We start from the raw sequence: 26544 nt of genomic DNA, 5'->3' as shown, positions 1-26544 counted from the left end.
TTATCATCACATCTGGGGAGAATCCCACCACCTAAAGAACACCCCATCCAACCCAGGAGCCCTTTTCCTTTGGCTGCAGTTCGTCCTTCTCTTCACAGGCTTTGAGAAAACCACGTGTCAAGAGAGATTTAATGAACCAACAAACTCAGTCTTGTGACTCAGTGACATCAAGGATTATTTGAATGATTCTGACAGAGATAATTTTCTCAGAGAAAAAGAAGCTCAAGGTTAAATAATTTCAGAGAGAGGACAGAAGCACGGAGTTCAGTTTTCTTTCCTTGTGGTTTGCTGCTCTCTAACCCAAGAACAGCAATCCAACCCAATCTGCTGGTGGGATGTTGTGCTGCTGCCTTTTGGAAGCCATGGGGGCAGAACTGCTTGGGTGTTAATCTAATTATCTGGTGGGAACACCTTAGGCAGTGTGGCTGAAAAGAGGCAAACACAGCAGGAGCTGCAACACAACTGCACCTCTGAACCCAGTCACAGGTGCTTTCCACCTGTCTCAGCCAAATTGATCTGTCATCTCTCCTTCCAACAGCTCTGTGATGAGTCAGACTTTGACTAATTTCCTGAACTACAGCTATAAAGGAAACACAACAGGAAGAGAAGGAAACAGGAAAGACAGGTTCAGTTTTGTATTTGAGATTCAAAAACTGGCAGAGGAACACTTTGCATTCAGAGCAACTTGGCCTTGGAAATGCAAATAAGTCACAGAATTTGTAGAGTACAATAGTCTCTCTGTACTGGTTAAAGGAGATAAATAAAGCTGAGAAGTACATTTCTATTAGCAGTTATGAGGCATAACTCTCCCACATCTGATTATTTGTTATTTATTCCTTGTGCAGCAGTGCCTTGAGGTCTCAGTAAATTCCAGACTCCTTAGTACAAGAGAAGAGATAATTCTTGTCTACAAGAGGCAAAGCAAGTGATGGAGGGAGGCAGAAGCAACACTTGTTTCATACAGAGTAGGGGAAAAGGGCACAAAAAGAGAGAGCAAAGAATTTGAGGAGTTACTTTTAGCTGCTGCAAAACAACCTCAGAATTAATCTTGGGACATGGTGCTGCTGGTTTTGGCTAAACAGAGCCCTGAGGGGGTGTGGAAACTTCAGTTCTATCAGGGCAGCAAGCTCAAAGTCTTACTTTTGCATAAATAGAATGATGCAGCTTTGTCAAAATGGTGAAGTACCACAGTAAAATGCATTAAACCCCTACACCCTGCATGAAAGCTGCTTCCTCCACATTTAAAGATTGTGTACATGTCACAATACCTGAAACATGCATCTGAACAACATACAAGTCTTTCTAATGTGTTCCATGACTCCCTCAAGAGTTACAATAATTCTCCCACCTTCAGGATTCCCTGAAGTGAAATCCAGGAAGTCTCAAAGCCTGAATTAGCTTCAATCATCTCCCTACAATGAAGACTGCAGAGTACTCTTGTGTGAGCTGAAGGTCTACCCAAAATATTAATTTTTAGTTATTTGTGTGGCTTAAAAGAAAGGATCAAACGTTTTGCAGATTTGAAATCTGCAGACTGACAACACCAATTACTGAAGAGCTTCCAAAGCCTCAAAGGGAGGATGTGAGTCCAGGAGAGTTTTGGCTTTATGTTCCTGAGAATGACATATTGTGCTCAGAAGATCAATAGGAAAAGAGAAAGGCAATACCCCAAATACCACCTGCTGTTCTTCTGGACAGATCTCTCTGCTCTGGGCAGTCTGCCCAAGGAACAGCAAAAGCTTTGTCCAAATATAGATTGCATTAAAAACAACTCTGTGGCCTTCCTGCTTAAACCAGAGCTTGAGTTTGGCCTCCAAGGCTTCTCCTGTCTCCTGTGAGTGCAGCTCAGGGGGAGCAGCACTGCACTCACTGCTGGGGCACAGCTCAGGGGTTTGGGGGGCAGCTGGGGGAGTGGAGTCCCTCCAGTCCCTCACTTCCTGACACAATCACTCAGCTGGGATTTTTCATAACATGACACGCCAAAAAGTCCAAGTCAAGCTTCTCTCCAAAGCTGCCATCAATAACATTATACACCACTGATTTAAAGAGCAGTTCAGTGGAAAAAAGCCCAAGTAACAGAGCAAGGACCAAATGTCTAAGTTGTCCTTTCAATTCAAAGTCAAGACATAAATCTTAGGGGGGTTTTTTGTCATTGTTGGGGTTTTATTTATTTTTTTTTAGTGAAGGAAAGGTCTTAAAAACAAAAAACCACTAAAACTCCCACATAAACCAAACAACAAATTCTGATATCCCACTGATTAAGGCTACACCCCCCATGACATGCACTGCCCTGGAAGATCTAGTACTGACAATAAAACTCTAGTTCCAGCGCTCGTGTACCTTTAAGAACTTAAGAATGTAAACGGGCCATGTTTGTTTGTAGGGAGTTATGTACCTTTTGTTGGATCAACTGAGGGAGCCAGAGAAAAAAACTAAGTAAGATTTCAGGCACTTGTAAACTGAAGTGAAACCCCTCAGCAGAATGAGTCAAGAATGCAATATGATCATTTTGGTGGTCAAAATCATATCACATATTTATTATTTCTCTTTTCATATGCGTTCTTGTTTTTGCTATTTTATTACTGAGAGGATTAAATCTGGATGCTTGAATACTCTCATATCTTAGTTCTACTTGACAGATTAAAATAAGTTTCTAGGAGACTTTAATAACAAGAAGTCAAAAAAGTAAGAAGGAAAAAATCCTGTGCAGATGCCTTGAGTCACAGGGCAGAGACACTCTGACCATGATTGCACAGACCTTGGAGAGGGCTCTGGAGGCTCCTCCTGCTCTGCAGTGCATCCAAAAACTGATACCTGCAGTGTATGCATTCAGGGCACCTGGTAGGTCACAATTCCTAAAGGGCATTTAAGTACCAGAGCAGTTTGATGAGGCCCTTTCAGCTCAAGGTCTCACCATTTAACAGATTCCTGGGAGAAAAACTCAAGTGGTTTTTTCTCTTGATTACTGAGAGGGTTCAGTGAGAGGGACTGTGGGACTCTCTGAGTGGTAGGAGAGCTGAGGAGACACTGGAGAGCCAAGTGTGCAGGTACTTCTGGGCAGGTGACAGCCTTTCTTGGGGCTGATTTGTGAGAGCTGTTGCTCTGCAAATATAGATCTGCAGCTGCCCATCTTTACATCTGTACTTTGCTGTCCTTGGTGTGTATGGGCACCAGGCACCATGTCCTGCTTTGTTCAGCTGCATCTCCCACCCAGCTCAAACACATGAGCTCTGTGGGCACTGGGAATAAGGAGTAAGGTGTTGCTCTGTAAAACATACCAAAAAATTAAATTGCACCAGTATTCAGAATTTAAGATATCAGTGCCTTATCACAGCAAATGCTCCCTGAACACCCTGGGCACAGAGAGAGTACATTTCCAAAGAGCTCTGAACCACCACAAAAGTAACACAGCAAAAAACAGCTTGTGAAGAAACGGTGTGTTAAACACTAATTATTGAAAACATTAGCTGGTGTGCTCCAAGCAAGAGTATTCAAAACATTCCATTAAAAGAAAAAATACATTCCAAGAACGTAGAAAACAGACCAGACGTTTGGTAAATCTTCTGGCTACTAAATTCAAGCTGGCTTTCCCAAGGGCACCCCAGGTATTCCCAATGACAGCAGTTTTGATGACAAATATTGGAAAACGTGGTGCCAAGTGGCAGCAGTGGAGGTACCAGAGCAGAGAGCCCAAGGAGGGACAGAGAGCAAAGTCACCTTTGCTCTGAGTGAGCTCTGCTCTCTTTGCAACACAGGCATGGCCAAGTCACTCAGCAGCCTTTCAAACAAGCCACACTGAACCAAACTGAACCAACCAACCCAACCCCAACCCCCAAAAACCCACTGCAGGGAGTTTGTGAACTTTGCTCTGCAGCTGCTGCACAGTTGCTTTAATGGCCCAGTGCAAGGGCTCAGTCTGCAGGAGATGGGGCAGGTACAAGGCACAGCTCAGAACTGTGTGTTTGTCTTTGCATTTGGAGATAAAAGTTATTAATACGTTAAATACCAATTGATTATCCAAACCATTTATTCGGGATTAGGGAACATTAAAACCGTACCTCATGCGTAACCGCTCATCAGCCACAGATTCAAACTTAATAAACTGGGATTTAATTGTATCTTGTTAAATTTAGCAGTCATCTTAATCATAATTAAAAGCATTTCCAAGATGCAATTTAAATCATTACCAAAACCTCTTGCCAGTCCATTTCCAAACCAAAAATAAAATGATCTGGAGTTGCTATTAATTTTTTGCCTCCTCCAAGCTGACTGCATTAATTTATACCCAACCCTGCCTTGTGCCCCAGTAACCATGATTAACCCACATCAGCCAGAGCCAGAAAAGCTGCTTAAGGTGACGGCCAAGACAATAAAATACAACACTACCAACGGCTATAAAAGGCTTTGCCTCACTGCACTGATTTCTTTGGAGCCTCCCCTGGGCAGCAGCCCTGCAGAGCTCCAGCTCTGGGCAGGATTGTCCTGTACAGGACTGTACAACACTCCTGGGGGGTGGTAAAAATGAAATACTGCAAAGTGAGGCCTGGAACTCACAGTCAGCTGGAAGGAAGGGGACAAGGACCTTGGATTTGCAAATTCTTTCATGTCAGCAAGCAAAGATTGCAGGGTGCTGGCACATTCAGGCACAGGATGCTCATGTTTGCCCTGTTCTCTCTTCACCAGAGGAGAGGAGGAAGAGCTCAGAGGAGGGGCACTGCCCCACTCCTGGGGTTTGCTGTTGTCCCTGAGGATCTGAACGCTGCTGATGCAGGGAGGGAGCTGGGAAAGGCTGGCACAGCCCCTGGGGAGTTCACCCAGTGTGGCACTGGGGTCTGGCCAGCCCAGACTGGGGTCTGCTCTGCATCCAGCAGTGCTGCTGCTCGTGGGGCTGCACAGGGAATGCACCTTCCTGGGCACATGGGACAGCTGGATGGGCACTTTGGGAACACATTTACGTTCTATCCATTGGCAGGAGAAGTGGGATAGAGTGTGTGAGGGTAAAACAAGAAAAAAGGGGACTCTCATCACCAACAGCACAACATCTGCTTTCCCCAGAGCATGTGGATGTGCATCAGCACAATACCAGAGAGCACAGACACAGCATTAACTTTGCTGAAAAATACATGTACCTGGGAAAAAAAAAAGAATAGTATTTTTCTTTTACTTTGGTTCTGATAGTCCAAAATGTCACTTCTTTTTTCCCATGTAACTGTTCCTATAGATGGATAAATGGATTATGAGATAGTTTTTACCACAGAATTGGCCCAATTTGTCTTACTGTTTTGAAAAATCTGTCGTTAGAATTGACTCACAAATCAATTCTCTAATACTTTGAAATAGTGTCAGAAAAAGGACTGGGAATAGTCTTCTGTGTGCCAAGCAATAAGGTATATAAATATGGCAAAAATTTGGTGCTACTTAAGTGACTCAATGCAGTGGGAAATGACAGATGTAAAGACATGCTTTCTGTTTGCTCTTTGCATCTTTCTACTCAGGTTGTAGAAGTTCCAGCCCTTGAGCTTTATTCTCCTACAGTTTAAATGAATTTTTTTCCTGTTTTGAGCACTTTTACTGTTTGCTGTATTGTGGTGTACATCTGTCTGTATTAAAGCTCATTTAATACACCAGGGCTCATACTTCAGTCTGCAATCCTTTCAAGTCTCCTTTATTGTTTGTTCCACAGCCTCTGCTGCTCCAAATTTAGTTTAATAAGCAACTAACTAGTTCAGTCTCCCCGTCAGTCATGTATATACATTAGACACTGTCTGTGTTCAAGGACTACCCTTTGGGAGCCCTGCTTAATACCTCTCTCCAATTTAGAAGAGCTTTTCTGACAAGCAATTGCTTGTTGCCATTTTTTTCAGCTGTCTTTATCCTCTGTATCCACTCTCCTGTCCTCCCTTGGCTGGCTGCAGCTTTCAGTTTAAGCAGAAGTCTGTGAAGCAGAACTTTTGCAAAGACTTTTGTCCAAACCCATAAATTAAGCTGCATACAGGGCACTGTGGAGGCTATTGCCATGGCTTCAAAAGAAGCAGCAAGAAAATGTGGCTGAGCAGGAGCCACTCTGTTCCTGCAATGTTGCCTCTGTGGTCCCTCTGGCTCCTTCCTACAAGGTTAAGGGAAGACAGGGATGGTTCATCCTGTATTTCTTTCTAACATGTTGAGAGAGATTCTGCTCTGAGTGTCATCAAATTACCCGTGGAGGAACTCCACAGATTTCAGATTTAGTGTATCCCTCACCTTCCCTCTTGCACAGATGTCAGAGTTCAACATCTGCTGTTCCAGTCCAGCACTGAGCACAGCAGCAAACCAAGATGCCTCCCAGGTGGATCAGGGAGCAAGACTTCTCTTTAAAAAACCCGCAAACCAACCAACCAACCAAAAAAGGCACTCTAAGATTAATGTAAGCCCTCTGCATGGAACAAGGGCATGACATGCTCAGGATTTGTTGTGCAGAGAAGAGTTCAAGTTGAGAATTCTGCCCTCAGGGACAGCCACTGCCCTTGGTCTGTGCCTCCCGCTCCCAGCACAGCACTGGAACAGGAGCAGGCAGAGTTTAAGAACCCTGCATCCAGCCAACCTTCATGACTATTTCAGGGCTCTGTAAGGACTCTCCCATGATTTGTAACCAGAACATCTGCCACCTCTTGTTCAGCTGAACATCCTCCCCGTGTCTCAGAGAGCAGCCGCTTCTCTGCCAACACTGAGTGCACATGTAAAGATGCTGAAAATTGTTCCCCAAACTACCAACCACTTAACTGCCTTCTCTCTCTGGGTATCTTAATGGCACTACAAGAAAGGAAGCACATATTTGCTGCTGTTATGCATGGAAGTCAATGGCCATGGAACACTGATCTAACACAGCCACTGCACTGGCACCTGTGGCAGTGTTCCCAGCACTTCCTGCACTGGGAGACATCTGAGCTCCTTCTCCCTGGGTGAAACCCTTGGAGCATCCTTGGAAAAACAACATAAATACATCTGAGAGAGTGAAATGGCAGAAGGAAAGAACAGAAACGGAGCTGATCTGCAAGTACAAGAGCAATTCCTCCTGGGCTCCATTGTGGCCTCTGGGCTGCAGTCATGTCAGGGTGCTCCAGGGGGAAGGAAAATCGGAACTGGGTACAAGGAGGATATATCAGGCAATATAAACTGACCAAAGAAAACCTTTGACCAAGGACAACTGAAAACCAGGCAAAGACCTTTCAAGTCCTTAATTTAACTAGTGCATAAAACTTCTCTTTTCCTCCAGGAAATTTGCGTGCTGAATCCCCTCAGATCCAAGGAATTAATGCCCTTCTCTTTGCATTCAGTAGTTGACAGGAGAGAAAATACAAATCAATAAGAGGTCTCTGTGCCATTAACAGGTTTGTTGCAACTTTTATATTAAAGCAAAAAGTGAGTCAAACCCAGAGTGCCACTGGAAAGCACATCTTAGCTGCTCTAAATGGACAGATGGGGAACAAGGCTGATGAAATGAGAGATAAAACCTCACAGGAAAGGGTGGAGGAGGTCCTCTCTCTGCATTCTCATCTAAATGCCACCTCCATCAGGACAAATAAGTGCCTTTGAGAAGATGAAGGACCAATGTGCAGATGTCCACCCCATGGCTGAGCTGAAGGGCTCAGCACAGGTGTCCAGCCCAGGGTACAACATCCCCTTTGTTATAATAGGGTTAAAAATAAAAACTGAAACCACACCTTCTGTTGCAGCAAACAGCAAGCAGTGGATGTGCATCCCTGTGGCAAACCAGGACAGGGAAGGGGGGGCTGTCAAACAGCCCCTGCCCCTCCCAGCAGTGACCCCAGGGAAGGGTCCCAGCCCTGCCAGGGCTCTGCTGGGGGTTATCAGCTGGATGGGATGTGGTGGCTTTCCAGATGTGCAAAGCCTTTAGAAACATCTCTGCCAAAAGAAAATGTCACAAACTTTTCTGAGGCCTTTCAGAGTCCCTGTTCCAAAATCTCTGAGGAAGTTTCAGTGTAAGGTTCATTCTACAACTTCCTATAGAGCTCTTAATTCCAGTTTTTACTTCACCCTTACTTTCCTTCAGTAACCCATGAGCATACAGATCATTACCAAAAACCCTGCTTAAAGGCCCTATCTAATAGAAAATCCCCACTGTGTTATGCATCATAAAGCAGATCATTTTTGCAGAGAAATCAGAGTAGAAATAGGTAGGTTGTTAACTTTACTATAGAAATAGAGATAGGAATTTTCCTGAATCCCACAACTTTTGGAGTACTGACAGAAATCAAACCTGCTTTGTTATAGACTGTTCTCCTGTGCACTCCTTCACAAAGCCAATTTTTTTTAGATCCACCATATTCTTTCATGCATCTCCAACAGAAAATGAGCTCATTTACTTCTTTCATAAGTTACAAGATGTGGAGCCTGCAGAATTTTTCAATGAATTACAAAATGTAATGCCTTCATCAAGCTGGTAATTTGAGGGGAAAGGAGGCTTTCTGTTCTGGTTTAATGGCTACAAGAAATTAGATATTAAGTGGACTATACCAATAACTACAATTTCAGGTTTTCTGAAAAGCTGTATTTTGAATGGAAAGAATATATATTTATTTTCTTCATGTGATGCTTTGAACAGATCGTGTTTATTTTAGTACCAGTAATTAATTTCATTTTATAACTAGTGGAACTAGTAAGATTTAGTAAAGAATCCACCATCTTAATCCATAAATTTAATCTCTCTTTATGGAAAACAACCATTATATAACAAGAGAGATCCTGCACAAGCTCCAGGGAGTACAAGCCTGTCCCCTCTGCACCCCCTTTCTCTCTCAGCTCTACATTCACCCCTTACAGAGTTATATCTATTTACTCCCTAGAACTGCAGTCATGTTTGATTGACTTTTCACCATGCTCAGTTATTACATGACATTTGCTTGGCAGCAGAAGACAAAACACTTTCTCCATGCTGTAAGGTGAGGTGCAAACAATTTAAGAAGAAAGCAAGATGTAACACAGGCCTGGTCTGCTGAATTTATTTATATCAGACATTAGAAGCCACTGCCACAAAAAATCTGGTGACACATCATTCAACAGCAACAGCAGAGCCTTCAACTTGAAGGTTAGGCCTAAAACACAAATTAATTTACCTCTGATCAAAGCATAATGACACAAAGCAGCACCAAGGCATTCATCACTCCCCAGTCTCTCCTGACCCGTTGAACTCAGTACAATCATGGCTGCAAATTTTGGGAGGGCAGCAGCACCTGTGTCACCCCAGGCTCCCCAAAAACAGGCACAGCAGGACAAGGTGCAGGGCAGGACTGCTCTGGGAAGCACAGGGGGGAGGGATCAGCCCACCCAAACTTCACCCTTGGCTGGGGAAAAACTGCCCAGAATATGGGGGGTTACCTGCGAAGGTTCTTCCACCCTGTGCGTGTGAGTTTGGAGCTTTCAAACTCTGAGTCTTTTGTGTTTCATACCTAATTTTATGAACAAACTAAGCCCCACAGGTATTACAAATCCTCCAGATTCTTGAAACATGGAGTGCTTGCAAAACTCCCTCTGCAGTGGGTGCAACACTTGTCTAGAAATAACGAGGAGCAGCTGATTTAGTGAGGAGGCAGGATCGAAGGAGCTGGGCTGGATTCACCTGCTTTGACAGTCAGAAATCCCTAAAAGGAACTGCTAATCCTGTGTAGGTGTGCCATGTGTGCCATGCCAGACTGCTGTCTGTCTGAGGAACAGAGAAACCCACATTCCTGGGGAAATGGAACAGAAACAGAAAATACTCCAAAAAATAACTTAATTTTAAATAACTGGTTTGGATGTAGAGAAATACGTAAAATAGAGAAATACTGCTGAAAGCACTGCTAATGAGCATTTACACCTGAGGAGAGCAGCAGCCACTGGAACAAATGGTGCCCAGTCCTCTGGACGTGGTAAAGCTGCAGGAAACAACAGCTGAGGACTGATGAGACCCCCAGTTGTGACCATCCAGCCCTGGAACGAATCAGTCACATCTTTAACCCCAGGAGAGACATTAGTGAGAGATGAACATGTGTTAAAACAGGACATATCTGGCAGGCAGCAATCACCAGCCCCAGCACTGAGCTGAGCAGGCTCTGGGAGAAGGGGCAGCCCTGGAGCTCCCCAGGGCCAGCTCTGCCCAAATGAACAGGGTTTGCACCTTGGCACCAGCAATGGGCACAGGACTGCCAGGTGCCAGCAACAACACACAGATGCTGAAAGAGAAAACTTGTCTCCCTTTGCTCCCTGGCTGATGTGAAGAAATGAGTTGTGTTCAGGAAACACAGTGGCAAACATTCCCTTTTCTACCAGGCTCCAAAGGATTTAGGACAGTAGATGACAGGATCTGTTCTAACACATAGTGTCAAACAAATTAACATAAACCAAGAAAGGCCCAGAGCTGCCTAGCAGACAGCCAGGCCCCCAAGACACACACATCATGTCCCTGGGATGTGATACACTAATAATGGGAAATTTGGATTACCCCTGCAGAAAGCTGTTTGTTTAACACAGCTGTTGCTCCAGACATGGACTCTGGCTGCCTTTTGCAACACCACTGGGCCATATGTGAGCATCTATCACACTTCAAACCAGGATGCCCTTTGTGGTGGGAAAGCTCTGGCTCTCCAGTGAAAATATTTCCCTTTGTATCTCACTCATCAGCTGTGGGAAAAGCATTCTCTCCTACAGGAAAATGATTTAGGAATTGCAGTTGTTATATTGCAGGAAAACAAGATTCCTATTTTCACTGCTCTATTAGTTCTATTTTCACTCTGCTTTACAGTTTGCCCCTTGCTTCTGCTTTCCTGTTTTCTTCAGATTACATCCTAAATATCAGCTGCCAGCACTCCAACCTACTTATAGCCCATCTGGTGGGAAGCAATTGCTACAGATTCTCATCTTATCCTCCAATCCAACACATACCAGCACATTATTTAATATTTTTTTCACCTAGAAATTACCACAGAATAAAAATCTTTACAACTATCCTCTGTTGTTTAACTGAATAGCTGTCGACCTGCTCCCGAGCCAGACTGGCTGAGTTATTATGGTGGAATTTTAGCAAACCCTTTGAAAATCAGATGTTTCTCTCTCTGCAGATGAGAAGCAGTGACAGAACAGTGAGGCTTTAACATGCTGTCAGTGGCTGCAGACAAAGGCTGCAGTTCTTGGGGGATCACCAGCCTGGGAGCTTTGTTGCCTCAAGATTAAGCCACTCTGAGGAGGAGCTACAATCACACCAGGAGTTCCCTGGGTCCTAATCCTGGAAGGGGCAAATTTATCTCTTCAGATACTGAAATTCAGGAATGGTATCTTAGAAGTCATCCTTCACTCCAGTGGTGTTTCACATCACATCCACCAGGGAAGGCAGAACTGCCAAGATGGGTTTCCAGAGAGAACCTGAGCAATCCCAGCAGTTCTCATGGGAGGTGGGAAGTGGGAGAGGGGGAAGGATCTCAAAGCTTTCTTTTCCCCGTGTGTGTTAAACTCAGTTCAGTGTGTCCCTTGGAGTGGAACACACACACACCAGCTCAAATTACACAAAATCAGTGAAATCACAGAATAGCCTGGGTTGGAAGGGACACACAAGGATCATTGAGTCCAGTTCCTGGCCTGCCCCAAAATCCCACCATGTGCCTCAGAGCATTGTCCAAAGGCTTCTTGAGCTCTGGCAGGAAAAATAAAAGACTTAGTAGCCAAATTTTGATGAGGCAACAAAAAGCAACATAAGAAATATTTACAAATACGAATAAAAGTAGAATTTAAATTAGTTGGTGTATGCCAAAAGGAAAAAAGGGGCTGTCAGTTGAAATAAGATGAAACGTTCAGGTGATGTATTATGGGTAATTATAACATTCTGAAAAGAAAACAAAATATATGATTTGCCTAATTAGTAACTCAATATAACAGTTCATTTGTTAATAAACCAGAATCATCTGTGAATCATGGCTGCATAATTTCATGACTTGAACACTGAGGAGGGTTAGACACAGCTACAGGACAAGCCTCTCATCTGCAGAAAACCTCAAATTTTGTAACTAAAAATGGTTAATATTTAACATTTCAATGGGAAATCTCCACCTTTGGGTTATAATGATGAGCCAAACAACAGCTTTAAATAGATCCAAGTACCTAATATGAGTAAATAATGTATAAATAAGAGTCCACAAGAATGAGGACTTTTTAATGGCCTTGACCTCACATACTCTGCCAATGCAATGCCTTTACCAGAGACAGGATACAATTCATTTGCTGCCCTACAGACACCACTCTAAACTTGATTTGCTGTCTGCAGTGGAAGGATTAACATAACAGCAGTTTGCCAACTGTCTTCTCTGGCGTGTCTGAGAGGAAGGAAAACACCAGAACTGTTCTCCCACTGTGTGCTCACCTCCCACCTGGGGAGTCAAAATGAACCTTCAACAGAACATGTCAAAACATCATCATTCCTGTCAAACACTGGGTAAGAAAAGCAGAAACTTCAGTCACATTGTAGGAACCCTAATTTACCTTGTTTTATTAAAATGCACAAAGCTGGGCTAAGAATATATTTAAGAACATAGAAATTGTTCTTCTCCCAAGTGGCTCGTGCATATTTTACCTCTGAGAACTCACAGATTTGTCCACCTCTCTTACACAGGTCCCAAGCCTTTAATCCAAAGCTAAACCACAGCTAATATCTTTGTGGCTGAAGTTGAGAGGGTGAAAATCATTTTTTAGCTGTTATTGTTGCAGTTTGCTGTCAACTGTACATATGAAGAGTTAGGGATCAGCTGGGAATCCAGACAGGAGATTCCTCTAAGGTAATAAAACCAGCTAACAATTAAACACAGGGTAAATGGGTGTGACAGTATTAACCTGAGCCTGCAGACAGGCTGAAACAGCCCCAAGAAAAATGGAACTTTTCATTATGTCTGTGATTGTCAAATAAGGCAACCTTGAACTAAGTTTAACGTTTTCACTATTATTTAAACTGAGGGGAGGCAAATTATAAAGTCACAGGAACTGGAACAACTTATCCATGGATGGCAAATTGCAGGTTGGTGTTGTCACATGTCCAGATCATGCCACAAAAATGCCCTCAGTGTGCAGAGCTCTGCCAGCAGCTGGCTCTGGGCAGGTTCTCTGCAGCCCCTGTGGATCCTGACACGTTACAGAGCAAGAGCAAAACCACCATGGGATGAAACGTCCCTGGGGGAGAAGGGCTGAAAGTCCTGTTTTGCTCACAGAGCTTTAAAAGTGCTGAGTAGCCACGTTTCCAGAATGATATAGGTGGAAAAACAAATCAATTGTTGGGTTAACAAACCCATTCTTCCCTCTGATTTCCTTGATTTAAAATGATTATAATCCAGTTTGTTTGTGATATGGAAGCCAGCTCAGGGGCTGTGTCTCAAGGACACTGGAATGTAAAAGTAAAGGCTTTTCAAACTGCTCTTTATGTGCATATTGGCTATTACTCCATGACCAAGGTCTATAAATCTCTACCCTGAAAGAATAATAGCTCTTATTGATTATAGTTTGATCATGCAAGATAAAGCAAGTGGCAATAATAAATCACCTTTATGGATTATTGTGTATATCAACGAATGGGATTAAATGCACATTTCACATGTTTGCTGATGCCTCTGCTTTGTATGTGACTGAGGATGTTTCTGTGGCTAATCTGATAATGAACTGTCACATGGAAATGGAAGAAACACTTTCAGTCATTTTAAACCATCAGTCTTCTGTCTCAAGAGCAAACACTGGGAAATGCTGGTACATAAATCATCTTATCACTGGTCCTAAACACAGAGTTTTACATTAACTTAATTAAAAGGCTGCATGAAAACATCCCTGAAATTCAGTAAATGGCAGCAGACATACCAGGCAGATAACCTGTACCCACCTTAATTGTGCATACAACAGCTGCTCTGGGATCCTCTTAGGAATTAAACTCTTAAATTACACTAATTTTGCAATTTACCTAGATTATCTGAGTCACCCAGGAGATTTCTCTGACTTGCTGGGAAGAATAGCTCCTCACTGAATTCAAAGGGTTTGAACATTAAGCCAAGATATTCAGGATTCTTTCCCCACAAACAGAACCCCTTTGGCCCTTTTAATTCTGTGAATAAGAGATTGTGCAAACCCCAGAAATGGAAGAGATACAAAAATTCCTCCTACTTCTAAGCTCTATTTCTGCTGCTCCTGGAGCTACAGGATGAACAGCATTTCGAGAAACATTCAAAGGTGATGTGCTGAAATTGTGAATTTTGGTGAAGTGTAACTCCTTAGGACAGCAGTGCTAAATGTGCCTGGGCAGGAATTCATGGCAAATGTAAGCTTAAAAACCAAAACACCACCAGCAAACCCAGATTTTCAAAGGTTAGAAAGAACAGCACATTCAAGAACTTTTAACCAGTGAAAAGCAATTTCCTCTCTAGACAGCAATTACTTGAAACTCCCCATCTCCTAAATCGTTAAAATTCAAAACAAGTGTGTGGAGCATTGGCAAAAGTCACTAGATGGTCATAGGAAGGAGCTTGCAATCCTGGAATGACAACTAATTCAAATCAATACAGAAATTAGAAGGAAAAATTAGAGATTCCTGAAATGCACCCAGTAAGAACCAGTTTATGTTTTTAGCAAAATGAATCCCGATAAACGATCAGTAAGGCTTCAATTAAGAGTCAAACTGAAGTCCTCCAACTTCTTTTTAAAACTCAGTGTTAATATACTGCCAATCCTCAGAAAGAAATGCAGCTGTTTGCTCTGGTTTGTAGCAAACCTCTGCAAAAGTTTGACACAGCCCTGAGGCTGGGACAGGGAAAGGAAAACCCGGCCCAGGGAAACAAATGGACAAGGTTAGATTATTTGAGAGGGCTGAGCTGTTTTTCCCCTAAAATCTGCAACAGGAAGACTGAGCTGCAACATGAAAATCTGGCAGAAGGATCAGTCAGGGTGTGTAGAAGGAAGATGCTTGCTCTCAGAGTGATTCTGAAGGATGGGCTGGTGCCTCTCAGCACTGACAGGGGCAGAGTTGGGCACAGGAACCATCTCCCTGCCCAGGCACTGCAGGGTTTGGGTCCAGCTCCACACCTGGGCACACACTGAGCCACTGCTCACCCCCTCCAACACAAACAGCACACTGTAAAATGCCATGCAAGAATTCAAAGCAATTTTCCCTCTGGATGTCTCCCAACAAATTCTCATTATGTATCAAGGCTGACAGGCAAAGCTTTGCAACATTCGAGGTAATTATCTGAACTTTCCCCTCAACAAATCAAATAAACAACAACTCCCTGCTCATGTTGCAGTCCTCCTCTCCCGTTTATTTTCTCTTCATTTGACAACAGAGAATGGCCTGATGCTTTTCTTTTTTTCCTCTCTGTGAAACAGGGTGATAAAAAATGGAAAATGCACATGCACACCAGCAGATGACAGCCTGCCATGGCTGTAAATTATTCCAGGAAAGAGCTGTTCTTACAGCTCTCCTGAAAGCATTTGACATATTGTTGGTATTTTGAAAACCAGTGAGCCACCATTGTGAGCAATGAGAATAAAGCATTTCCCTATAATCTTTTTTACAGGGGATGACATTACTGAATAGATTTCTTGCCTCTCCACCCATCACATTTGCCTAAAGCATCACAAGAGTGAATTAAAAAACATCATACCATTATCTCTGGTGTGATAAAAGGTCACTGCTGAAAGCATCCTCTGCCTGCCTGCAGCCTGCTGGGAAGAGAATAAAAATCCTCAGGAAGATTATCTCCTTCCATTTCTAAAGGTGTGAACAACCCCAAAAGATCTGCTTTAGGAACATAAGGACATCTGGAATTTCTAAGCTGAAGAGTCCTGGCAGTCCCCCACCCCCTGCACATCTCAAAACAGGACAGGACATTGGAAAGAAATGAGCTTCTCCATCAGCAGCCTGCAGGGTAGGACAGTGTGTTCAGGCTCTTCAAATGACTCCTGAGAAGCCATTTGCTTCAAACAAACACATTTATGCAAACACTGACATTAAGATGTGCTGGCCAACTCTCTTTTATTGTCCTGAGCTCCCTGAGAGAAGCCAGGAAAGGTGCCTGCAGGAGAAGAGTTCTGTCCCCTCCCCAGCACAGGCCCCAGTCAGACAGCAGGAGGCTGGCACAGCTGAGATCTCCTGGGGGCAAGAAATATTCCATGGGATGCAGGAGAAGGGAAGGGTTGAAGCCACACAGACTGTAGAGGGGTGGAGGGGGAGAAAAGGAGATCTGAGGAACGCAGCACAGTGAAACTTTAAACGTCCTCCACCCCTGACAAAGTTTTCTGTGACGTGGAAATAAATCATCCAGTTCTACCAGGCTCACAATGCTCAGCACAGCTGCACAAAAACATTGGACCAGAGAATAACAAGATGTTTTACTTTCCTTTTTAAACCTATTTCTTATTAATGACCTCTTCCAAGGGCTTCCACTTCCGTTCTCACTCTTGAAACTCTCATTAAACTTGGCAGAGTGGTTCCAGGCACTGTAACTCTGAGAGCTGGGCTACCTTTAAAGAGGGGCAGAATTGTCAGTACATTGAGCCTCAAGCTACATTTGCTTCACAGCCAGAATTGGGGGAATTAATAACCCCTCATGAGCACCATTTCTAGAAATGAGTGGAAAGTTGCACATATCCTTTGGTGTTAACTCAGGGATGGGGCTGGGAGATGAGAATATCAGCAGGGCATCTGTGCAATTACTAAACACAGTGTATAAAGTGTTGTTAATGATCCTAACACTTAATGAGTACTGAGCAATACGATATTAAAAGCACATTGAGGTTTTATTTCTATAGTTAACTGGTGATATAAATTACACTAAAAGTCCATTTTCATCTTTCTGCAAGGCCTGTATGTCTGAAGTGCTGCAGCATCCCCAGCACTGTGCAATGAAAGATGCCCAAGAGTATAATTTTCATTATTATTTTCTTTATCTAATACTTGGAGCTTTCTAGTAGTAAACTATCTGCAGACTGCTTTGCCAACAACTTTCCATATCTTCTGAGCTGCATTATCCCTGCATGGGGAAGGCTGGGACACCTGGACATGTGCTGTGACAACGTGGCCTCAGCAGTGACCACAGACCACAACAGCCCCCAAACTCCATTTGGGACCCTCCTCATTAGTGGGAACTCATTCCAGGCTCAAGGCACTTCTGCCCAAACAGTCTATTTGTGGGAAAGCTGCAAGCCTCTGTCTGCAGCCTTTCAGGTTAAAGAGCCTCTAAAACAATAAAAATGGAAAGCTGCAAAAACGAGAACAGCCTTGATTTCACATACAACCCATGAGTCATGTAGGAAGACACTCAGGACATGAGTCACTGCTGCTTTCTCACTGTACACCCTGTCATCCAATTTAGCAATAGTTCTTTGGTAGCATCAACTTCAGTATTTCACACAGATTCACACAGAACAAAAACCTGCACAACAGACAACATTAAAAAAACAATCAACCAAATCTGTTCACAAAACAGCTTTAGAAAAGACCAGAGGGCTACAGAAAAGTATAAAATATCAGGCAGAGATACAAAACTAAACAACATTATCAGCACTGGTTAAAAAAAATGAAGGCCAAATATTTTGACACTGACTAAAAATATTTTGCTGTTGTTACATTGCCCTTGTTGCTGTTGAGTGATATCTCAAGAGATGACTTGGACATGGCAGAGGTGCCAGGAGAACTGGAAGTGAGCAGCTGGCAGGAGAAGACACCTGAGATGTCTGAAAAGGAAAAGCCAGAAAGGGCTCTTGCACTTTGTGCAGAACTGAGATCTTAAGGAATGGTTCCAGTGCAAGTTTTGAAAAGTTTGAAAGGATTTCAGAAATTATGGTGCTAGTTACCTGCCCAAGGCCCTCTCAAATTTAATTAGGAAGGTTTGCTAGCAGTTGTCCTTTTGGATTTCTGCCTCAGCTCAACTGGAACCAGGTAACTTGTGAAGGCAGCAGCAGAGCTTGACTGAGGTCAAGACATCACCTGTGTCACTGCAGCAGAAACCCTGCACTGAAATAAGGCTGAGAAGCCAGAGCAGATGTGAGGGTACCATCCTAAGCATGCCAGGAGCAGTGGTTAATTAGAAGATAAGGAAAATGTATTAGCACAGCAAAAGTAATGAGCTCATAAAATTGAGTACATTTGACAGAAAAGAATATTGGGGAGAATACCAAAGGTTACAGAAGGGGCAACTGCAATTTCCAGCCTTAACCATATCTATATTTAAGATTTTAAAAGCATTTCTGAAGCTCCTTAAGTTAAAATTAAAAACAAAATGCTTCTGACAAGTTCAAGCTGTTTTACTATTCCTGACGTGTGCATTTTGTTTCTTTCCGTTCCTACTTGGCTACCAGTGAAACCATAACCCTGCCTGCCCCTGTTCAAAATGAAAACTCTTCCTCTGAAAACAGACATTTTCTGGAGTTATCTTCCCACCTTCACAAATCCTTGCTTTGGTGGTTTCTACCTGCACAGGTGCTTTATAAAGACATGCAAAGGTCACTTATGGATGGGATTTCAGTTGTTGCTACTTAAGATATTCCTCTCATGTTCTGCCACCTGGTCATGTTTTCAATGCCCATCTTTTCACCTTTATTTTGGGAAGGAGCAGGAGTCGTCTGAAAATCACCTACTTGGTAACTTTTGTTGACACAAGGAGTCATTTGTGATCATGCATTGTCATCCTGGGCTGTCAACTCCACTCAGAGTCAGCAAGACAAGAGATTAATGTCTTCCAGGGAGGTGCAAGTTTTAGATATAGAGAATTCATCCATAAAAAAATAAACTAAGAAATCCATATTTACTCAGAAAGGAAGGCAGAGGTGGGCCACCTCAGCACAGGATTGGGAAAGAAGCTTAAAGTGTGTCCAAACCCCTCGGAATGTCAATGAGATTTGGGAAGCTCTATCCCTTCTGCATCCGTGGAAATTCTCAACCTATAAAACATTGGCTACAAGTCAGAATGACTGTGGTGAATTACATGGCTTTTGCTTTGATCTTTTGGGTCAATCCAAGCCCCAAAGTGAAGCCAAATACGTGTCCTGGGAACCTGCAACAAGGAAAAACAGAGGACGTTTTCTGAATCCCCGTGAAGGGATTAGTGAAGCCCTGTGTGCTGGGCTGGAATCAGGGGAGGAAATGCAAAGCCACGATATAAATTACACAGACCAATGGCTTTGGTTAGAAAAACAGAAAAATAACCTCTGGATGTTTGCTGTGAAGGTGTTATAACGAGTAGCTGCTGGATTAAGCTGTTTGAACTTACATGGAAAGCAAAAACTCCTAAGCAGAAACTGAGCCCATCCCAAAAGCAGCTCCCTGCAGATTGGTCGTGCCCGTGTTCTTTGGCTGCACCATCTCTGTGCACAACAGTTGAATCTCAGCAGTTGGCTGGCAGGAAAAGAGCTCTGTGTGTTCAGCACCCTCACCCCTGTGAGCAGGAGCAGGGCCAGCACAGTCCTGCCTGCACAGCTCAGAGCTGGGGACAGTGAGCACAGAACAGGACTGTGCTGCAAGTTCCCCTCAAATGCAGGACTGAGCTCAGGATGGATGAACTCCCTGTCAAACCCACGTGCAGAGAAAACAAAGAGCCCAGGTAAGGAGGGCTGGGAGAAGCTCAGGAAGGTGAGCACAGCACCAGCACTCACAGGCACTCCCTGCACCTCCAGCCCCTCTGGTCACTGAGGCACATTCCCATCGGGAAGCACACTGAAATCCCACGGAGAGTCAGGAATCATCGCCCAACTCGACTGAAGCCACCTCATTTCCCAGGCAGCACCTCCCTCTTCAACAGGATAAACAGAAGATTAATGGAGGTGAGGGTCAGGGTGAAGCAAGGACTGACCCCACAGACTGTCTCTGGTTTTGGCTCAGATCATTAGGCAGGGCAGGGGCATCTTGGGAGGAGCATTAGGAAATATGAACATTTCAGGAGTTCCTTGGGATTGCTGAACTTAATGCATTGGCTCCATCTCCAACCCTGGGAAACCTTGAAATGGAAAGTTCACCAAGCAGTGCAAAACTGAGTGAACATTGCAGTTCCCCTGGAAGAGTTCATATCTGAAATTACATAAGTGATCTGAATTGAGTGAGAGCCACAACCCTTGGGAGCAATTTCCAGCAGCGCTAATGAGAGCACACTGAGTTCTTTATGTCCAGAAACTGTCACTGTTTGCAGGAGTATTGGGAGCACATCTTGCTGCTGACTCACAGATGTCAAGCATATTATATCACCTTTCAGTGGTTCTGTTTAGTCAGCTAGAAAGTTCAGCATCTGGTTCCCATTTGGGAGTTTATTTATATAGAACACCTACTTACATTCTACACACACAGAGATTAACTGTAAAGACACAAAGGACTGATGACTAAAGGCAGCATTAATGTGGATACATTCAGCTGCATATCCATAGGACCAGGGAAAAAAAAAAAAAGATACAGCCATGTTGAGAGGATTACTCAAGTGTTTTAAGTTATGATTTTGGGAGCCAGAATACCGAAGTTGTTAAATTATCCAGGACAGTCAGTGTGTAGATCTATCACTTACTCCTTAATTCAGCTGGAAGTTTTTAAGGTTCCCTTCCCAGTTTGCTGGACAGTTGTAATGGATGAGTGGTGGAAATACTCTGTTATCAGCACACCTGAAAAGGGGCAGTGAGTGAACAGCCAGGGAAGGCAAAGCTGTGCTGTTATTTCTGATTGCAAAAGATTGGAGGTTTCAAAAAAAGACCTTTATTAAAAGACAATGCCAATACTGCTCAGGCACAAACCCCACTGGGTAGGAAACACTGGTTTCTGTTTCTCATCACTGTCTTGAAAAGCACAAAACAGGCCCTGGTCCATCAAGGCATTCCTTGGTCTAACAGGCTGCACAAATCAGACTGTACCATGATGTACCTTTACCAATAAAAAAAAGGTAGAATGCTAAAAATTACCCTTTGGTGTCCTTTATTTTCCTCTCTGAGAATTCATATGTAATATTTGATTTTGACAGGGACTGTTGGACTTGCATGCTGCTGGTTTGTGCCACGGGACAGTTTGGGATGCCCTCCTTCAGTCCTTGTTGCAAGAGACTCTGATCTTGCCCCCTTTCCTGGCGTTGTTTCGAGCAGGACACGGCAAATCCCAGCTCCCAGGCCAGCCTACATTTCCCTCTCTCCCCTCAAACCGAGCTCCAGCGAGCGGGGCTGTTTCCCTGTGCAGGGCTGGCTCTGGAATCCGCGGTTTGAGCCACACCTTGGAACAGCCTGAAAGGTTCCCCCCTCCTCCTCCTCCCCCCTCTGCCCGCAGCACTCGTGTGATGGATATTTCAGACATTTGCCACCAGAGGGAGATGACAAAATTCCACAAATGAAAAAAGACAGGAATTGACTGAGACAGCTAAACCCTTTTTTTCCTCCCCTCTAGATGGCTGGAAACCAACTGCATTTCACAGCACAGGCTCAGCTCGATGTGCATGTCATAGCTGACGAGCATTTAAACTTCATTTACTATTTTTTCCTTCGGTAGAGCAAGAAGAAAAAGGAAAAAAGGATTTTACTATTACACAGCTTCTTAACCATTAGCATTGATTCTTTGCCCCTTTTGTAAAAGCCAATTTTTGATTAATTGACATTCTCAGAGGCTGATTTACTTCATCTATAGAAATATGTGTAAGAAATGGGATTCTTCCTTAAACAGTGTTCAAGACCTGTTAGTTAAGCCAGAAATGCCTGGAGAAAGTGGAATTTATTGGAGCCCTTTTCCCTTTTGAAAGGGACAGTGCCCAGAAGCACTGGCAGGGCTGGGATTCAGCCCCAGATTCCGAAAGCTCTGAGGGATCAGGGACACCCTGAGGAGAAAAGACCCCACCCAGACCTGCTGAGTCAGAGCCAGAGGCACAGTCTCCAGAGTGCTCTGGAATACTCCAGGGAACACACAAATGAAAAGCTGATCTACACTGAAATCAGAAGTTTCTTTCAGCCTGGCTTGAACAAGCAAAGGGGCAATATGTATTTTGGAGTTTTAAAAAATAGAGCTTTTGGTGGCAAAAAGCAGCTGCCAGTTTCTTCATGGAAGAGAACTCGCAGCAAAGTCCAGAGCAGCTTTTTGGACAACAGCCTGCAAATATTCATACAACTGGTTCACCTTTAACACGAGCCACACGCACAACTCTCCCTTCTCCAAGATCTTTGCCATTTGTGCCTGTACAATGAGCTGCATTTGAGGGATCTATTCTGCATACGAGTTAGAATTAGCTTTCTGAAAAAGTTGCTATCTTTTCATAAGGAGGGCCAGTTTTTAATAGAATCATCCTTTTAATTAGAACAATTAGCTCCGCTAAACCTTTTTTTTCTAGTCTAATCAAGTAACAAGACAGAGAGCACAATGTGGTGCATTCCTGAGCAATAACAGCAATAAAAATAGAGAACAATGAAATGGATAGTTCACACCCCATGAAACAACATAACAACCAAGTCTGTTAATTAAAGCATTTTTCTCCAGCATTTATCCCTTTCACTTCTGAATTATTTCTTTTCCTTCTAGAGACACAACTGAAAACCTCTCCACTTACACTGTTAACCACAACTGCTCTGTCAGCAGGCCCAGTTTTTCCCTGAGCACTGGGATGAAGACACTGCTGGGAGCTGTGACAGAGGCTGGCCTGGAGTCCCCACTGTCACCCGGGGTCCCTCCTGTCTGGATCCTTGATCCTATTCTGTATTCCCCTGGAAAGGTTCCTCTCTGCTGGGAAGAACCCAACCCCACTATGAGCTGGGGTTTCCCTTTTGGATGTGCCCCAGGTTCTCCAGTTGCCAGAAAGGAGCATTCCTGATGGCCTGGGCCATTCTGATGGGCACTAACACACACGGGAAATTTGTGCCATGCTTGGCTGGTTAATCTGAGTTCTAGAAATACTTGGGAAAGACAGAGGAAAAAAGAAAGATGACGAATTCTCTGAAGGGCTTTCATACAGAAAGCTGAGATTTCATTCAGTCTGTGTTTGGAGTCCCTGGGAAAACAGTTTCCAGTTCTTTTCTTTTAGCAAAACACTGAGTGGTTATTACAAGAGAGCTTAGCATATCCCTAAATGTTTTTACACTGAAACAAAGGGAATTTGATTTCACTGAAGGCAAAATTTAACCTACCACTGGCAGTTTGATTTTCCTCCCTAGAACCTCATAGTTGTTTCAGTGGAGGAAAATGAATGAGAAATTCATGGAAAAAAATAAATTAAATCAATCCCACTGCCATTGTGGGCCTTGCTCAGCAGAGCAGCATATTCAGGACTCCTGGGAGCTGAAGGAGGGGAGGGCTCTGGGTCCCTGCAGGCTCAGCTCTGCCCTGGCAGCAGCTCCTCTCACCCCTGTGCCCAGTGCCCTCTGCCCAGCACAGTTCCCCCCCTGCTCAGGGGGCATTTCTAACGAAGTGCTGCTCACACTCAGCACAAGGGTCCCAACAACCCCCTCTCTGTGCACAGAGACCATCCAACCCTGCTGCTGACAAGAGCAGTGTTAATCATTCCTTCATTAATGCAGCTTTGGCCTGTATCAGATACAATTATGGAAACTGGAATAAGAGGTGGAACATGATTAAACTTTTAAACAAATCCATGGTGGTTCACTTCAAGGCAAGACTGAATTCTCTTAATGACTTGCAACTCCATGCTGTGGACGGTGAATAAACTATAATTTTGTGAATAACTATATAGTAACTGAGAGGAAAAAAGTTGACTCTTTTTATCTCTGTAGCCAAACACAGTGATAGACTTAATTTACCTTTTGATTAAGTCTGACCTTGAAGGCTGCCTTCTTAGGAACACTGCAAGTCATTTTTGAATAAACTGAGATTGCAATTAAAACAAAATAGAACAAAGTAGTGTGGTTTGCATTACAGAACATTTACTCAAATAATGCAAATATTTGTTTAAAAAAATTAACTGCATTTTGGCTATGTGTTACACCAACTAATTAGTCATCACATCACATTCACTTAATTACCAATTGTTCATTTTCAACAGTTAGGTCTGAATTAATTATCAGAATCCTCATTAAACTGTCTGCCAAATCAGACATCACATTAAAAATTACAGAGAGGAGGAATGAGGCTCTCACTGGGTCCTCATGGACTTTCCCTGGGCAGAGCTCTCCCTTTGCAGCCAGAAGCTCCATGATATAAAATATATAATTTTATAGTTTCAAATAACTGTAGATTTTCTATTGCACTTGTAAACCTCCTACACCTTAACCTGAACAAAACAATTTATCTGTCCCTGAAAACCAGGATTTTGAGGTCTGTGAAGCAAGATGATGATATTTAAACAGCAGATTTTAAAACAAGTGCAAGACAGTTACAGGTGATCAAGTAAATAGTTATTTATATATTTATTGTTATAAAGTTACCAGCATATGGAAGGATTCCAGCTACTGGAGGTAGCTTGGGTATTTCCTGAATTTTAAAACTTCTGAGAAATTTTCCGATAGAAACAGGCAGTGAGGTAAAATCAGTTGTGATGGATTTCTGAGCACAGTGCAACTACTAAGTCAAAACTACAGATGGTCCATTACATTACAGATCTAATTTGAATGCTCATTTTCTGTTTCAGACAACACTTTGCAATGTAACTCCAAATCTACTCTGACCACACAGCAGAAATAACTGAGAATGTTTCAACTGAGCCTCTGTGTGTTCCCATCTTTATTTCTAAATTTCTCAATATTTTCTGCCCCACTTTGGGAGGATGAAAATATTTCCCCTGGTGATGCTCACCCAGGTTATGAGCTCTGCCCCAAAGCTCCTCTCTCCTTCCAGGAGACCCAGCTGGGCAGAGGAGCTGCTCTGCAGGGTGAGCTCTGGGACAGCTCGAGGCTCTTGGAGAGGACACAGGGGAGCTCTCTCTGCTCCCTGCCAAGCACCAGCCAGGAGAGGGAAAACCAACAGCAACAACACATCAGTGGATGGGAACAACCAGACCTCCCCCAGCCCTCTGAACACCCCCAGCTCCCTTGGCAGTGCTGCTCAAATTAAACACCCACAGCTCAAAGCAGCAGCACCACAAGAAACCCCCACTGATGGTCACTGGTGTGGGGAAGAGGAGCTGGGAGCAGAGGGTTCCTTTGGATATCTTCAGCAGACAAACTTGAACAAATCAGTTTTATGAATTCCCAGGTTTACTTAGGAATTATGAACCTTTAAATTGCTTGTTAATATACACAAAGTATAACCCCCCCAAAGCATAACCAAAGAGAACTTAAAAATGTAAAATGCAATGACCTGCTCTGTACATTGCCCAGACCTTAAAGGGATATCTATTCTTGATTCTAGCTGAAAGTTGGCAGATTTTTAAATTAAAAAATCCACTATCAGTGGCAGATTAAAAATAACACAGGAAGCAATTTAGGACAAACACACTGAACTACAGCCTCTAAAAAGAAAATGGAAATCAAGGACCAAATTATTAAAGTGTTAATCCCATCTCAGAAGTCTAAACTCGTGTATCTTACAGCTTCATATCTTACATACGCATAAAGAATTACAATATTCTTGCAATAAAACCTGTTTTGGTGTAAACTCAGAGAACTTTAAGCATAATCTCCAAATTTAGCTCAGTGCAGAATCTTAGAATTGTGGTTTATATATCCTTGGGCTTCCCTGACACCAGCACATACATGAAAATAGACCATATTTATGAATCATTCAGGGCTCCAGATCAGACCCAAGCTGGGGCACTGCTGTAAAAACCACAGCCATGGAATTCAGTGTATTAACAAGCTGCATTGGAGCTCTACAGAACTACCAGGGATCTGTCAGAATAAAACTTAACCTCAAAAGCAACAGCCCCATCACAGAGGAAGGAAAGTAGGAATGGAAGGCAAGGATCTGACCTTTCAGACCAGGGATTGATTAAAGAGACTTTACTTTGGGATCCACTTTAGGTTGAACCCAGTTATCAGTGTCATTTATGAGCTTAAAAACTCTGAAAATATCCTATTGAGTTATCCTGGCTAAAGCTCAGCTCTGAATCTTCCTGCAATTTGGGAAGTCTCTAAAGGGACATTACAGATTCCTGCTTAATTTTTCTTTTCGTTTTAATGAGCTTTGATATGCACCAAAGCAAGCATATGGTTTTGTTATAACAGCAACTGTGAGAACTACAAAAGCAGCCTTTTGCCAATAAACCAATTTAAATCATTGCATAAATAAAGGCTAATGGTTGGGTTTCATTTAACTTTGCACTTCTGTTGAAATTACTGCCCTGCCTCCTTCAAGGAGGTGATTTACATCAATTCCCACTGATGGCTGGGGAGAATCCATCATCCCTCTAACAGACCTGCCAGTGCTGTCAGAGTGAAACATCATCTTTCCATTCTGCAAACACACCAGAGCACAGAGAGGAACCTGGCCTGAGAAACAATTCTCCAAGATATTCTGCAAATGTCTGGTTTGACAAAACAGAATTTGTGCCTGAAGGAGCAGAGGGCAGATGAATTTCCATCAAATACTTTTAAAACAGCAGTTGAAGGAAGCAGAGTGCTACTTCACATTTGTTTTTATGAAAAAAACAAAACAGAAAA

At 43.2% G+C, this 26544-nt stretch overlaps 1 protein-coding gene across 2 annotated transcripts in view; it reads right to left on the bottom strand.

The window, feature by feature from the left end:
- ATP10B (ATPase phospholipid transporting 10B (putative)) overlaps window positions 1-26544 on the bottom strand; it is a 181668-nt gene that overhangs the window by 93647 nt on the left and 61477 nt on the right. The window contains exon 2 of one of the 2 annotated variants that reach the window (XM_039390988.1): window positions 15654-15711. The exons of the other annotated variant lie outside the window; for it this stretch is intronic. The gene's annotated coding sequence lies outside the window, so the exon portion shown is untranslated. The remainder of the gene's footprint in view (window positions 1-15653; window positions 15712-26544) is intronic. 2 annotated transcript variants of the gene reach the window in all.

The sequence above is a fragment of the Pipra filicauda genome, unplaced genomic scaffold (assembly GCF_003945595.2).
Source record: "Pipra filicauda isolate LSUMZ 115617 unplaced genomic scaffold, ASM394559v2 scaffold89_size2521313_pilon, whole genome shotgun sequence".
Lineage (NCBI taxonomy): Eukaryota > Metazoa > Chordata > Aves > Passeriformes > Pipridae > Pipra > Pipra filicauda.
This window is presented reverse-complemented; position numbering and strand designations above follow the sequence as displayed.